Here is a 13,397-nt window from a genome sequence, read left to right on the forward strand (position 1 = left end):
CTGGCTTCTGCACCCATGTTTTTCAGATAGTTTGCAGTTTGCAAACAAGAACATTTCTTAGAAATCAAAGTGTAGTAACTGATTTGTTTGGAAAAGAAAAAAAAACTAAGTGCTCAGCTATATCTCGTTCAGCCCCAGTGGCCTAATGGATAAGGCACTGGCCTCCTAAGCCAGGGATTGTGGGTTCGCGTCCCATCTGGGGTGTTTGAGGCTGTTGATTACCAAAGCACACACACATGCTCTATTTTACTTCCAGATTTAAAGTGCTCAACCATCTTCTTCATTTCATAATGGTCCCATATGCTTGTTCAAAAGATCTTGGGAATTCTGATAGCACATTAAACATACAATGACAACTTTAAGTCCCAAGAATCGCCATGCATTTCCACTGCTTTGAAAGGGTCAGTCATTTCCGTTATACAGTCAAATCAAAATACACTCATTTACTATTCATTTATGCCGCAACACAAACACATTCACAGTGAACAACAATCCAGATACAGAAAAGTTTTCAACTGAATGATTAGCAAGCATAGCGACTTTTGATTTAATAAAACACGATGATATTCTTCTGTTAATTGGTACACATTTAGAGTTCAAAATTCTTAGTAAACGTATAACACCATGAGAACATTTGGAATTTCAGTTTCAACAAAAAACCTGCTAGCAAAGTAGAGAGTATGACTTCATTTTATTAAAAAAATGGAAATGCATGACTTGAAGTATAATACTATAAGAGCCTCCTAACTTCAAACATTCCCATAGTTTACTGGTTTCGGAAACAGACGCAAAAAAGGCAAGCTTCGAGACACCAAGCAGAGCTCCAGTGGCGCAATCGGTCAGCGCGCGGTACTTATAAAGCAGTAACTGTTGAGCAATGCCGAGGTTGTGAGTTCGAGCCTCACCTGGAGCATTGTTTTCCTCTTTTCATCCATTTTTGTCAATTGCCAAAGAAAGTCTCTCATGGTTCACCATCGCATCAAAACATGATCATTGGGGAAACGTGCCTAGTTCTTTTGCTTTCATGTCTTCTGGCTTCTGCACCCATGTTTTTCAGATAGTTTGCAGTTTGCAAACAAGAACATTTCTTAGAAATCAAAGTGTAGTAACTGATTTGTTTGAAAAAGAAAAAAAAACTAAGTGCTCAGCTATATCTCGTTCAGCCCCAGTGGCCTAATGGATAAGGCACTGGCCTCCTAAGCCAGGGATTGTGGGTTCGAGTCCCATCTGGGGTGTTTGAGGCTGTTGATTACCAAAGCACACACACATGCTCTATTTTACTTCCAGATTTAAAGTGCTCAACCATCTTCTTCATTTCTTAATGGTCCCATATGCTTGTTCAAAAGATCTTGGGAATTCTGATAGCACATTAAACATACAATGACAACTTTAAGTCCCAAGAATCGCCATGCATTTCCACTGCTTTGAAAGGGTCAGTCATTTCCGTTATACAGTCAAATCAAAATACACTCATTTACTATTCATTTATGCCGCAACACAAACACATTCACAGTGAACAACAATCCAGATACAGAAAAGTTTTCAACTGAATGATTAGCAAGCATAGCGACTTTTGATTTAATAAAACACGATGATATTCTTCTGTTAATTGGTACACATTTAGAGTTCAAAATTCTTAGTAAACGTATAACACCATGAGAACATTTGGAATTTCAGTTTCAACAAAAAACCTGCTAGCAAAGTAGAGAGTATGACTTCATTTTATTAAAAAAATGGAAATGCATGACTTGAAGTATAATACTATAAGAGCCTCCTAACTTCAAACATTCCCATAGTTTACTGGTTTCGGAAACAGACGCAAAAAAGGCAAGCTTCGAGACACCAAGCAGCGCTCCAGTGGCGCAATCGGTCAGCGCGCGGTACTTATAAAGCAGTAACTGTTGAGCAATGCCGAGGTTGTGAGTTCGAGCCTCACCTGGAGCATTGTTTTCCTCTTTTCATCCATTTTTGTCAATTGCCAAAGAAAGTCTCTCATGGTTCACCATCGCATCAAAACATGATCATTGGGGAAACGTGCCTAGTTCTTTTGCTTTCATGTCTTCTGGCTTCTGCACCCATGTTTTTCAGATAGTTTGCAGTTTGCAAACAAGAACATTTCTTAGAAATCAAAGTGTAGTAACTGATTTGTTTGGAAAAGAAAAAAAAACTAAGTGCTCAGCTATATCTCGTTCAGCCCCAGTGGCCTAATGGATAAGGCACTGGCCTCCTAAGCCAGGGATTGTGGGTTCGCGTCCCATCTGGGGTGTTTGAGGCTGTTGATTACCAAAGCACACACACATGCTCTATTTTACTTCCAGATTTAAAGTGCTCAACCATCTTCTTCATTTCATAATGGTCCCATATGCTTGTTCAAAAGATCTTGGGAATTCTGATAGCACATTAAACATACAATGACAACTTTAAGTCCCAAGAATCGCCATGCATTTCCACTGCTTTGAAAGGGTCAGTCATTTCCGTTATACAGTCAAATCAAAATACACTCATTTACTATTCATTTATGCCGCAACACAAACACATTCACAGTGAACAACAATCCAGATACAGAAAAGTTTTCAACTGAATGATTAGCAAGCATAGCGACTTTTGATTTAATAAAACACGATGATATTCTTCTGTTAATTGGTACACATTTAGAGTTCAAAATTCTTAGTAAACGTATAACACCATGAGAACATTTGGAATTTCAGTTTCAACAAAAAACCTGCTAGCAAAGTAGAGAGTATGACTTCATTTTATAAAAAAAATGGAAATGCATGACTTGAAGTATAATACTATAAGAGCCTCCTAACTTCAAACATTCCCATAGTTTACTGGTTTCGGAAACAGACGCAAAAAAGGCAAGCTTCCAGACACCAAGCAGAGCTCCAGTGGCGCAATCGGTCAGCGCGCGGTACTTATAAAGCAGTAACTGTTGAGCAATGCCGAGGTTGTGAGTTCGAGCCTCACCTGGAGCATTGTTTTCCTCTTTTCATCCATTTTTGTCAATTGCCAAAGAAAGTCTCTCATGGTTCACCATCGCATCAAAACATGATCATTGGGGAAACGTGCCTAGTTCTTTTACTTTCATGTCTTCTGGCTTCTGCACCCATGTTTTTCAGATAGTTTGCAGTTTGCAAACAAGAACATTTCTTAGAAATCAAAGTGTAGTAACTGATTTGTTTGGAAAAGAAAAAAAAACTAAGTGCTCAGCTATATCTCGTTCAGCCCCAGTGGCCTAATGGATAAGGCACTGGCCTCCTAAGCCAGGGATTGTGGGTTCGAGTCCCATCTGGGGTGTTTGAGGCTGTTGATTACCAAAGCACACACACATGCTCTATTTTACTTCCAGATTTAAAGTGCTCAACCATCTTCTTCATTTCATAATGGTCCCATATGCTTGTTCAAAAGATCTTGGGAATTCTGATAGCACATTAAACATACAATGACAACTTTAAGTCCCAAGAATCGCCATGCATTTCCACTGCTTTGAAAGGGTCAGTCATTTCCGTTATACAGTCAAATCAAAATACACTCATTTACTACCGCAACACAAACACATTCACAGTGAACAACAATCCAGATACAGAAAAGTTTTCAACTGAATGATTAGCAAGCATAGCGACTTTTGATTTAATAAAACACGATGATATTCTTCTGTTAATTGGTACACATTTAGAGTTCAAAATTCTTAGTAAACGTATAACACCATGAGAACATTTGGAATTTCAGTTTCAACAAAAAACCTGCTAGCAAAGTAGAGAGTATGACTTCATTTTATTAAAAAAATGGAAATGCATGACTTGAAGTATAATACTATAAGAGCCTCCTAACTTCAAACATTCCCATAGTTTACTGGTTTCGGAAACAGACGCAAAAAAGGCAAGCTTCGAGACACCAAGCAGAGCTCCAGTGGCGCAATCGGTCAGCGCGCGGTACTTATAAAGCAGTAAATGTTGAGCAATGCCGAGGTTGTGAGTTCGAGCCTCACCTGGAGCATTGTTTTCCTCTTTTCATCCATTTTTGTCAATTGCCAAAGAAAGTCTCTCATGGTTCACCATCGCATCAAAACATGATCATTGGGGAAACGTGCCTAGTTCTTTTGCTTTCATGTCTTCTGGCTTCTGCACCCATGTTTTTCAGATAGTTTGCAGTTTGCAAACAAGAACATTTCTTAGAAATCAAAGTGTAGTAACTGATTTGTTTGGAAAAGAAAAAAAAACTAAGTGCTCAGCTATATCTCGTTCAGCCCCAGTGGCCTAATGGATAAGGCACTGGCCTCCTAAGCCAGGGATTGTGGGTTCGAGTCCCATCTGGGGTGTTTGAGGCTGTTGATTACCAAAGCACACACACATGCTCTATTTTACTTCCAGATTTAAAGTGCTCAACCATCTTCTTCATTTCATAATGGTCCCATATGCTTGTTCAAAAGATCTTGGGAATTCTGATAGCACATTAAACATACAATGACAACTTTAAGTCCCAAGAATCGCCATGCATTTCCACTGCTTTGAAAGGGTCAGTCATTTCCGTTATACAGTCAAATCAAAATACACTCATTTACTATTCATTTATGCCGCAACACAAACACATTCACAGTGAACAACAATGCAGATACAGAAAAGTTTTCAACTGAATGATTAGCAAGCATAGCGACTTTTGATTTAATAAAACACGATGATATTCTTCTGTTAATTGGTACACATTTAGAGTTCAAAATTCTTAGTAAACGTATAACACCATGAGAACATTTGGAATTTCAGTTTCAACAAAAAACCTGCTAGCAAAGTAGAGAGTATGACTTCATTTTATAAAAAAAATGGAAATGCATGACTTGAAGTATAATACTATAAGAGCCTCCTAACTTCAAACATTCCCATAGTGTACTGGTTTCGGAAACAGACGCAAAAAAGGCAAGCTTCCAGACACCAAGCAGAGCTCCAGTGGCGCAATCGGTCAGCGCGCGGTACTTATAAAGCAGTAACTGTTGAGCAATGCCGAGGTTGTGAGTTCGAGCCTCACCTGGAGCATTGTTTTCCTCTTTTCATCCATTTTTGTCAATTGCCAAAGAAAGTCTCTCATGGTTCACCATCGCATCAAAACATGATCATTGGGGAAACGTGCCTAGTTCTTTTGCTTTCATGTCTTCTGGCTTCTGCACCCATGTTTTTCAGATAGTTTGCAGTTTGCAAACAAGAACATTTCTTAGAAATCAAAGTGTAGTAACTGATTTGTTTGGAAAAGAAAAAAAAACTAAGTGCTCAGCTATATCTCGTTCAGCCCCAGTGGCCTAATGGATAAGGCACTGGCCTCCTAAGCCAGGGATTGTGGGTTCGAGTCCCATCTGGGGTGTTTGAGGCTGTTGATTACCAAAGCACACACACATGCTCTATTTTACTTCCAGATTTAAAGTGCTCAACCATCTTCTTCATTTCATAATGGTCCCATATGCTTGTTCAAAAGATCTTGGGAATTCTGATAGCACATTAAACATACAATGACAACTTTAAGTCCCAAGAATCGCCATGCATTTCCACTGCTTTGAAAGGGTCAGTCATTTCCGTTATACAGTCAAATCAAAATACACTCATTTACTATTCATTTATGCCGCAACACAAACACATTCACAGTGAACAACAATCCAGATACAGAAAAGTTTTCAACTGAATGATTAGCAAGCATAGCGACTTTTGATTTAATAAAACACGATGATATTCTTCTGTTAATTGGTACACATTTAGAGTTCAAAATTCTTAGTAAACGTATAACACCATGAGAACATTTGGAATTTCAGTTTCAACAAAAAACCTGCTAGCAAAGTAGAGAGTATGACTTCATTTTATAAAAAAAATGGAAATGCATGACTTGAAGTATAATACTATAAGAGCCTCCTAACTTCAAACATTCCCATAGTGTACTGGTTTCGGAAACAGACGCAAAAAAGGCAAGCTTCCAGACACCAAGCAGAGCTCCAGTGGCGCAATCGGTCAGCGCGCGGTACTTATAAAGCAGTAACTGTTGAGCAATGCCGAGGTTGTGAGTTCGAGCCTCACCTGGAGCATTGTTTTCCTCTTTTCATCCATTTTTGTCAATTGCCAAAGAAAGTCTCTCATGGTTCACCATCGCATCAAAACATGATCATTGGGGAAACGTGCCTAGTTCTTTTGCTTTCATGTCTTCTGGCTTCTGCACCCATGTTTTTCAGATAGTTTGCAGTTTGCAAACAAGAACATTTCTTAGAAATCAAAGTGTAGTAACTGATTTTTTTGAAAAAGAAAAAAAAACTAAGTGCTCAGCTATATCTCGTTCAGCCCCAGTGGCCTAATGGATAAGGCACTGGCCTCCTAAGCCAGGGATTGTGGGTTCGAGTCCCATCTGGGGTGTTTGAGGCTGTTGATTACCAAAGCACACACACATGCTCTATTTTACTTCCAGATTTAAAGTGCTCAACCATCTTCTTCATTTCTTAATGGTCCCATATGCTTGTTCAAAAGATCTTGGGAATTCTGATAGCACATTAAACATACAATGACAACTTTAAGTCCCAAGAATCGCCATGCATTTCCACTGCTTTGAAAGGGTCAGTCATTTCCGTTATACAGTCAAATCAAAATACACTCATTTACTATTCATTTATGCCGCAACACAAACACATTCACAGTGAACAACAATCCAGATACAGAAAAGTTTTCAACTGAATGATTAGCAAGCATAGCGACTTTTGATTTAATAAAACACGATGATATTCTTCTGTTAATTGGTACACATTTAGAGTTCAAAATTCTTAGTAAACGTATAACACCATGAGAACATTTGGAATTTCAGTTTCAACAAAAAACCTGCTAGCAAAGTAGAGAGTATGACTTCATTTTATTAAAAAAATGGAAATGCATGACTTGAAGTATAATACTATAAGAGCCTCCTAACTTCAAACATTCCCATAGTTTACTGGTTTCGGAAACAGACGCAAAAAAGGCAAGCTTCGAGACACCAGGCAGAGCTCCAGTGGCGCAATCGGTCAGCGCGCGGTACTTATAAAGCAGTAACTGTTGAGCAATGCCGAGGTTGTGAGTTCGAGCCTCACCTGGAGCATTGTTTTCCTCTTTTCATCCATTTTTGTCAATTGCCAAAGAAAGTCTCTCATGGTTCACCATCGCATCAAAACATGATCATTGGGGAAACGTGCCTAGTTCTTTTGCTTTCATGTCTTCTGGCTTCTGCACCCATGTTTTTCAGATAGTTTGCAGTTTGCAAACAAGAACATTTCTTAGAAATCAAAGTGTAGTAACTGATTTGTTTGGAAAAGAAAAAAAAACTAAGTGCTCAGCTATATCTCGTTCAGCCCCAGTGGCCTAATGGATAAGGCACTGGCCTCCTAAGCCAGGGATTGTGGGTTCGAGTCCCATCTGGGGTGTTTGAGGCTGTTGATTACCAAAGCACACACACATGCTCTATTTTACTTCCAGATTTAAAGTGCTCAACCATCTTCTTCATTTCATAATGGTCCCATATGCTTGTTCAAAAGATCTTGGGAATTCTGATAGCACATTAAACATACAATGACAACTTTAAGTCCCAAGAATCGCCATGCATTTCCACTGCTTTGAAAGGGTCAGTCATTTCCGTTATACAGTCAAATCAAAATACACTCATTTACTATTCATTTATGCCGCAACACAAACACATTCACAGTGAACAACAATCCAGATACAGAAAAGTTTTCAACTGAATGATTAGCAAGCATAGCGACTTTTGATTTAATAAAACACGATGATATTCTTCTGTTAATTGGTACACATTTAGAGTTCAAAATTCTTAGTAAACGTATAACACCATGAGAACATTTGGAATTTCAGTTTCAACAAAAAACCTGCTAGCAAAGTAGAGAGTATGACTTCATTTTATTAAAAAAATGGAAATGCATGACTTGAAGTATAATACTATAAGAGCCTCCTAACTTCAAACATTCCCATAGTTTACTGGTTTCGGAAACAGACGCAAAAAAGGCAAGCTTCGAGACACCAAGCAGAGCTCCAGTGGCGCAATCGGTCAGCGCGCGGTACTTATAAAGCAGTAACTGTTGAGCAATGCCGAGGTTGTGAGTTCGAGCCTCACCTGGAGCATTGTTTTCCTCTTTTCATCCATTTTTGTCAATTGCCAAAGAAAGTCTCTCATGGTTCACCATCGCATCAAAACATGATCATTGGGGAAACGTGCCTAGTTCTTTTGCTTTCATGTCTTCTGGCTTCTGCACCCATGTTTTTCAGATAGTTTGCAGTTTGCAAACAAGAACATTTCTTAGAAATCAAAGTGTAGTAACTGATTTGTTTGAAAAAGAAAAAAAAACTAAGTGCTCAGCTATATCTCGTTCAGCCCCAGTGGCCTAATGGATAAGGCACTGGCCTCCTAAGCCAGGGATTGTGGGTTCGAGTCCCATCTGGGGTGTTTGAGGCTGTTGATTACCAAAGCACACACACATGCTCTATTTTACTTCCAGATTTAAAGTGCTCAACCATCTTCTTCATTTCTTAATGGTCCCATATGCTTGTTCAAAAGATCTTGGGAATTCTGATAGCACATTAAACATACAATGACAACTTTAAGTCCCAAGAATCGCCATGCATTTCCACTGCTTTGAAAGGGTCAGTCATTTCCGTTATACAGTCAAATCAAAATACACTCATTTACTATTCATTTATGCCGCAACACAAACACATTCACAGTGAACAACAATCCAGATACAGAAAAGTTTTCAACTGAATGATTAGCAAGCATAGCGACTTTTGATTTAATAAAACACGATGATATTCTTCTGTTAATTGGTACACATTTAGAGTTCAAAATTCTTAGTAAACGTATAACACCATGAGAACATTTGGAATTTCAGTTTCAACAAAAAACCTGCTAGCAAAGTAGAGAGTATGACTTCATTTTATTAAAAAAATGGAAATGCATGACTTGAAGTATAATACTATAAGAGCCTCCTAACTTCAAACATTCCCATAGTTTACTGGTTTCGGAAACAGACGCAAAAAAGGCAAGCTTCGAGACACCAAGCAGCGCTCCAGTGGCGCAATCGGTCAGCGCGCGGTACTTATAAAGCAGTAACTGTTGAGCAATGCCGAGGTTGTGAGTTCGAGCCTCACCTGGGGCATTGTTTTCCTCTTTTCATCCATTTTTGTCAATTGCCAAAGAAAGTCTCTCATGGTTCACCATCGCATCAAAACATGATCATTGGGGAAACGTGCCTAGTTCTTTTGCTTTCATGTCTTCTGGCTTCTGCACCCATGTTTTTCAGATAGTTTGCAGTTTGCAAACAAGAACATTTCTTAGAAATCAAAGTGTAGTAACTGATTTGTTTGGAAAAGAAAAAAAAACTAAGTGCTCAGCTATATCTCGTTCAGCCCCAGTGGCCTAATGGATAAGGCACTGGCCTCCTAAGCCAGGGATTGTGGGTTCGCGTCCCATCTGGGGTGTTTGAGGCAGTTGATTACCAAAGCACACACACATGCTCTATTTTACTTCCAGATTTAAAGTGCTCAACCATCTTCTTCATTTCATAATGGTCCCATATGCTTGTTCAAAAGATCTTGGGAATTCTGATAGCACATTAAACATACAATGACAACTTTAAGTCCCAAGAATCGCCATGCATTTCCACTGCTTTGAAAGGGTTCACAGTGAACAACAATCCAGATACAGAAAAGTTTTCAACTGAATGATTAGCAAGCATAGCGACTTTTGATTTAATAAAACACGATGATATTCTTCTGTTAATTGGTACACATTTAGAGTTCAAAATTCTTAGTAAACGTATAACACCATGAGAACATTTGGAATTTCAGTTTCAACAAAAAACCTGCTAGCAAAGTAGAGAGTATGACTTCATTTTATTAAAAAAATGGAAATGCATGACTTGAAGTATAATACTATAAGAGCCTCCTAACTTCAAACATTCCCATAGTTTACTGGTTTCGGAAACAGACGCAAAAAAGGCAAGCTTCGAGACACCAAGCAGAGCTCCAGTGGCGCAATCGGTCAGCGCGCGGTACTTATAAAGCAGTAACTGTTGAGCAATGCCGAGGTTGTGAGTTCGAGCCTCACCTGGAGCATTGTTTTCCTCTTTTCATCCATTTTTGTCAATTGCCAAAGAAAGTCTCTCATGGTTCACCATCGCATCAAAACATGATCATTGGGGAAACGTGCCTAGTTCTTTTGCTTTCATGTCTTCTGGCTTCTGCACCCATGTTTTTCAGATAGTTTGCAGTTTGCAAACAAGAACATTTCTTAGAAATCAAAGTGTAGTAACTGATTTGTTTGAAAAAGAAAAAAAAACTAAGTGCTCAGCTATATCTCGTTCAGCCCCAGTGGCCTAATGGATAAGGCACTGGCCTCCTAAGCCAGGGATTGTGGGTTCGAGTCCCATCTGGGGTGTTTGAGGCTGTTGATTACCAAAGCACACACACATGCTCTATTTTACTTCCAGATTTAAAGTGCTCAACCATCTTCTTCATTTCTTAATGGTCCCATATGCTTGTTCAAAAGATCTTGGGAATTCTGATAGCACATTAAACATACAATGACAACTTTAAGTCCCAAGAATCGCCATGCATTTCCACTGCTTTGAAAGGGTCAGTCATTTCCGTTATACAGTCAAATCAAAATACACTCATTTACTATTCATTTATGCCGCAACACAAACACATTCACAGTGAACAACAATCCAGATACAGAAAAGTTTTCAACTGAATGATTAGCAAGCATAGCGACTTTTGATTTAATAAAACACGATGATATTCTTCTGTTAATTGGTACACATTTAGAGTTCAAAATTCTTAGTAAACGTATAACACCATGAGAACATTTGGAATTTCAGTTTCAACAAAAAACCTGCTAGCAAAGTAGAGAGTATGACTTCATTTTATTAAAAAAATGGAAATGCATGACTTGAAGTATAATACTATAAGAGCCTCCTAACTTCAAACATTCCCATAGTTTACTGGTTTCGGAAACAGACGCAAAAAAGGCAAGCTTCGAGACACCAAGCAGCGCTCCAGTGGCGCAATCGGTCAGCGCGCGGTACTTATAAAGCAGTAACTGTTGAGCAATGCCGAGGTTGTGAGTTCGAGCCTCACCTGAAGCATTGTTTTCCTCTTTTCATCCATTTTTGTCAATTGCCAAAGAAAGTCTCTCATGGTTCACCATCGCATCAAAACATGATCATTGGGGAAACGTGCCTAGTTCTTTTGCTTTCATGTCTTCTGGCTTCTGCACCCATGTTTTTCAGATAGTTTGCAGTTTGCAAACAAGAACATTTCTTAGAAATCAAAGTGTAGTAACTGATTTGTTTGGAAAAGAAAAAAAAAACTAAGTGCTCAGCTATATCTCGTTCAGCCCCAGTGGCCTAATGGATAAGGCACTGGCCTCCTAAGCCAGGGATTGTGGGTTCGCGTCCCATCTGGGGTGTTTGAGGCTGTTGATTACCAAAGCACACACACATGCTCTATTTTACTTCCAGATTTAAAGTGCTCAACCATCTTCTTCATTTCATAATGGTCCCATATGCTTGTTCAAAAGATCTTGGGAATTCTGATAGCACATTAAACATACAATGACAACTTTAAGTCCCAAGAATCGCCATGCATTTCCACTGCTTTGAAAGGGTCAGTCATTTCCGTTATACAGTCAAATCAAAATACACTCATTTACTATTCATTTATGCCGCAACACAAACACATTCACAGTGAACAACAATCCAGATACAGAAAAGTTTTCAACTGAATGATTAGCAAGCATAGCGACTTTTGATTTAATAAAACACGATGATATTCTTCTGTTAATTGGTACACATTTAGAGTTCAAAATTCTTAGTAAACGTATAACACCATGAGAACATTTGGAATTTCAGTTTCAACAAAAAACCTGCTAGCAAAGTAGAGAGTATGACTTCATTTTATAAAAAAAATGGAAATGCATGACTTGAAGTATAATACTATAAGAGCCTCCTAACTTCAAACATTCCCATAGTTTACTGGTTTCGGAAACAGACGCAAAAAAGGCAAGCTTCCAGACACCAAGCAGAGCTCCAGTGGCGCAATCGGTCAGCGCGCGGTACTTATAAAGCAGTAACTGTTGAGCAATGCCGAGGTTGTGAGTTCGAGCCTCACCTGGAGCATTGTTTTCCTCTTTTCATCCATTTTTGTCAATTGCCAAAGAAAGTCTCTCATGGTTCACCATCGCATCAAAACATGATCATTGGGGAAACGTGCCTAGTTCTTTTGCTTTCATGTCTTCTGGCTTCTGCACCCATGTTTTTCAGATAGTTTGCAGTTTGCAAACAAGAACATTTCTTAGAAATCAAAGTGTAGTAACTGATTTGTTTGAAAAAGAAAAAAAAACTAAGTGCTCAGCTATATCTCGTTCAGCCCCAGTGGCCTAATGGATAAGGCACTGGCCTCCTAAGCCAGGGATTGTGGGTTCGAGTCCCATCTGGGGTGTTTGAGGCTGTTGATTACCAAAGCACACACACATGCTCTATTTTACTTCCAGATTTAAAGTGCTCAACCATCTTCTTCATTTCTTAATGGTCCCATATGCTTGTTCAAAAGATCTTGGGAATTCTGATAGCACATTAAACATACAATGACAACTTTAAGTCCCAAGAATCGCCATGCATTTCCACTGCTTTGAAAGGGTCAGTCATTTCCGTTATACAGTCAAATCAAAATACACTCATTTACTATTCATTTATGCCGCAACACAAACACATTCACAGTGAACAACAATCCAGATACAGAAAAGTTTTCAACTGAATGATTAGCAAGCATAGCGACTTTTGATTTAATAAAACACGATGATATTCTTCTGTTAATTGGTACACATTTAGAGTTCAAAATTCTTAGTAAACGTATAACACCATGAGAACATTTGGAATTTCAGTTTCAACAAAAAACCTGCTAGCAAAGTAGAGAGTATGACTTCATTTTATTAAAAAAATGGAAATGCATGACTTGAAGTATAATACTATAAGAGCCTCCTAACTTCAAACATTCCCATAGTTTACTGGTTTCGGAAACAGACGCAAAAAAGGCAAGCTTCGAGACACCAAGCAGCGCTCCAGTGGCGCAATCGGTCAGCGCGCGGTACTTATAAAGCAGTAACTGTTGAGCAATGCCGAGGTTGTGAGTTCGAGCCTCACCTGGAGCATTGTTTTCCTCTTTTCATCCATTTTTGTCAATTGCCAAAGAAAGTCTCTCATGGTTCACCATCGCATCAAAACATGATCATTGGGGAAACGTGCCTAGTTCTTTTGCTTTCATGTCTTCTGGCTTCTGCACCCATGTTTTTCAGATAGTTTGCAGTTTGCAAACAAGAACATTTCTTAGAAATCAAAGTGTAGT

The 13,397-nt window shown here is 38.9% G+C and overlaps 22 non-coding genes across 22 annotated transcripts; all 22 read left to right on the forward strand.

Moving 5' to 3' along the window:
* Positions 1-820: 820 nt before the first annotated feature.
* TRNAI-UAU (transfer RNA isoleucine (anticodon UAU)) lies at positions 821-913 on the forward strand. The gene is given in 2 exon segments: positions 821-858; positions 878-913. It is a non-coding gene; the product is annotated as a tRNA-Ile (tRNA).
* Positions 914-1,162: 249 nt separating this feature from the next.
* TRNAR-CCU (transfer RNA arginine (anticodon CCU)) lies at positions 1,163-1,235 on the forward strand. The gene has a single exon. It is a non-coding gene; the product is annotated as a tRNA-Arg (tRNA).
* Positions 1,236-1,851: 616 nt separating this feature from the next.
* On the forward strand, positions 1,852-1,944 carry TRNAI-UAU (transfer RNA isoleucine (anticodon UAU)). Its single transcript is given in 2 exon segments — positions 1,852-1,889; positions 1,909-1,944. It is a non-coding gene; the product is annotated as a tRNA-Ile (tRNA).
* A 938-nt stretch (positions 1,945-2,882) lies between these two features.
* TRNAI-UAU (transfer RNA isoleucine (anticodon UAU)) lies at positions 2,883-2,975 on the forward strand. Its single transcript is given in 2 exon segments — positions 2,883-2,920; positions 2,940-2,975. It is a non-coding gene; the product is annotated as a tRNA-Ile (tRNA).
* A 249-nt stretch (positions 2,976-3,224) lies between these two features.
* On the forward strand, positions 3,225-3,297 carry TRNAR-CCU (transfer RNA arginine (anticodon CCU)). Its single transcript has one exon. It is a non-coding gene; the product is annotated as a tRNA-Arg (tRNA).
* Positions 3,298-3,903: 606 nt separating this feature from the next.
* Positions 3,904-3,996, forward strand: TRNAI-UAU (transfer RNA isoleucine (anticodon UAU)). Its single transcript is given in 2 exon segments — positions 3,904-3,941; positions 3,961-3,996. It is a non-coding gene; the product is annotated as a tRNA-Ile (tRNA).
* Positions 3,997-4,245: 249 nt separating this feature from the next.
* Positions 4,246-4,318, forward strand: TRNAR-CCU (transfer RNA arginine (anticodon CCU)). The gene has a single exon. It is a non-coding gene; the product is annotated as a tRNA-Arg (tRNA).
* A 616-nt stretch (positions 4,319-4,934) lies between these two features.
* Positions 4,935-5,027, forward strand: TRNAI-UAU (transfer RNA isoleucine (anticodon UAU)). The gene is given in 2 exon segments: positions 4,935-4,972; positions 4,992-5,027. It is a non-coding gene; the product is annotated as a tRNA-Ile (tRNA).
* A 249-nt stretch (positions 5,028-5,276) lies between these two features.
* On the forward strand, positions 5,277-5,349 carry TRNAR-CCU (transfer RNA arginine (anticodon CCU)). Its single transcript has one exon. It is a non-coding gene; the product is annotated as a tRNA-Arg (tRNA).
* Positions 5,350-5,965: 616 nt separating this feature from the next.
* On the forward strand, positions 5,966-6,058 carry TRNAI-UAU (transfer RNA isoleucine (anticodon UAU)). The gene is given in 2 exon segments: positions 5,966-6,003; positions 6,023-6,058. It is a non-coding gene; the product is annotated as a tRNA-Ile (tRNA).
* Positions 6,059-6,307: 249 nt separating this feature from the next.
* Positions 6,308-6,380, forward strand: TRNAR-CCU (transfer RNA arginine (anticodon CCU)). Its single transcript has one exon. It is a non-coding gene; the product is annotated as a tRNA-Arg (tRNA).
* Positions 6,381-6,996: 616 nt separating this feature from the next.
* On the forward strand, positions 6,997-7,089 carry TRNAI-UAU (transfer RNA isoleucine (anticodon UAU)). Its single transcript is given in 2 exon segments — positions 6,997-7,034; positions 7,054-7,089. It is a non-coding gene; the product is annotated as a tRNA-Ile (tRNA).
* Positions 7,090-7,338: 249 nt separating this feature from the next.
* TRNAR-CCU (transfer RNA arginine (anticodon CCU)) lies at positions 7,339-7,411 on the forward strand. The gene has a single exon. It is a non-coding gene; the product is annotated as a tRNA-Arg (tRNA).
* A 616-nt stretch (positions 7,412-8,027) lies between these two features.
* On the forward strand, positions 8,028-8,120 carry TRNAI-UAU (transfer RNA isoleucine (anticodon UAU)). Its single transcript is given in 2 exon segments — positions 8,028-8,065; positions 8,085-8,120. It is a non-coding gene; the product is annotated as a tRNA-Ile (tRNA).
* A 249-nt stretch (positions 8,121-8,369) lies between these two features.
* On the forward strand, positions 8,370-8,442 carry TRNAR-CCU (transfer RNA arginine (anticodon CCU)). Its single transcript has one exon. It is a non-coding gene; the product is annotated as a tRNA-Arg (tRNA).
* A 616-nt stretch (positions 8,443-9,058) lies between these two features.
* Positions 9,059-9,151, forward strand: TRNAI-UAU (transfer RNA isoleucine (anticodon UAU)). The gene is given in 2 exon segments: positions 9,059-9,096; positions 9,116-9,151. It is a non-coding gene; the product is annotated as a tRNA-Ile (tRNA).
* An 865-nt stretch (positions 9,152-10,016) lies between these two features.
* Positions 10,017-10,109, forward strand: TRNAI-UAU (transfer RNA isoleucine (anticodon UAU)). The gene is given in 2 exon segments: positions 10,017-10,054; positions 10,074-10,109. It is a non-coding gene; the product is annotated as a tRNA-Ile (tRNA).
* A 249-nt stretch (positions 10,110-10,358) lies between these two features.
* Positions 10,359-10,431, forward strand: TRNAR-CCU (transfer RNA arginine (anticodon CCU)). Its single transcript has one exon. It is a non-coding gene; the product is annotated as a tRNA-Arg (tRNA).
* Positions 10,432-11,047: 616 nt separating this feature from the next.
* TRNAI-UAU (transfer RNA isoleucine (anticodon UAU)) lies at positions 11,048-11,140 on the forward strand. Its single transcript is given in 2 exon segments — positions 11,048-11,085; positions 11,105-11,140. It is a non-coding gene; the product is annotated as a tRNA-Ile (tRNA).
* A 939-nt stretch (positions 11,141-12,079) lies between these two features.
* Positions 12,080-12,172, forward strand: TRNAI-UAU (transfer RNA isoleucine (anticodon UAU)). Its single transcript is given in 2 exon segments — positions 12,080-12,117; positions 12,137-12,172. It is a non-coding gene; the product is annotated as a tRNA-Ile (tRNA).
* Positions 12,173-12,421: 249 nt separating this feature from the next.
* TRNAR-CCU (transfer RNA arginine (anticodon CCU)) lies at positions 12,422-12,494 on the forward strand. Its single transcript has one exon. It is a non-coding gene; the product is annotated as a tRNA-Arg (tRNA).
* A 616-nt stretch (positions 12,495-13,110) lies between these two features.
* On the forward strand, positions 13,111-13,203 carry TRNAI-UAU (transfer RNA isoleucine (anticodon UAU)). The gene is given in 2 exon segments: positions 13,111-13,148; positions 13,168-13,203. It is a non-coding gene; the product is annotated as a tRNA-Ile (tRNA).
* The last annotated feature ends 194 nt before the right edge of the window (positions 13,204-13,397 follow it).

The sequence above is a fragment of the Engystomops pustulosus genome, unplaced genomic scaffold (genome assembly GCF_040894005.1).
Source record: "Engystomops pustulosus unplaced genomic scaffold, aEngPut4.maternal MAT_SCAFFOLD_813, whole genome shotgun sequence".
NCBI lineage: Eukaryota > Metazoa > Chordata > Amphibia > Anura > Leptodactylidae > Engystomops > Engystomops pustulosus.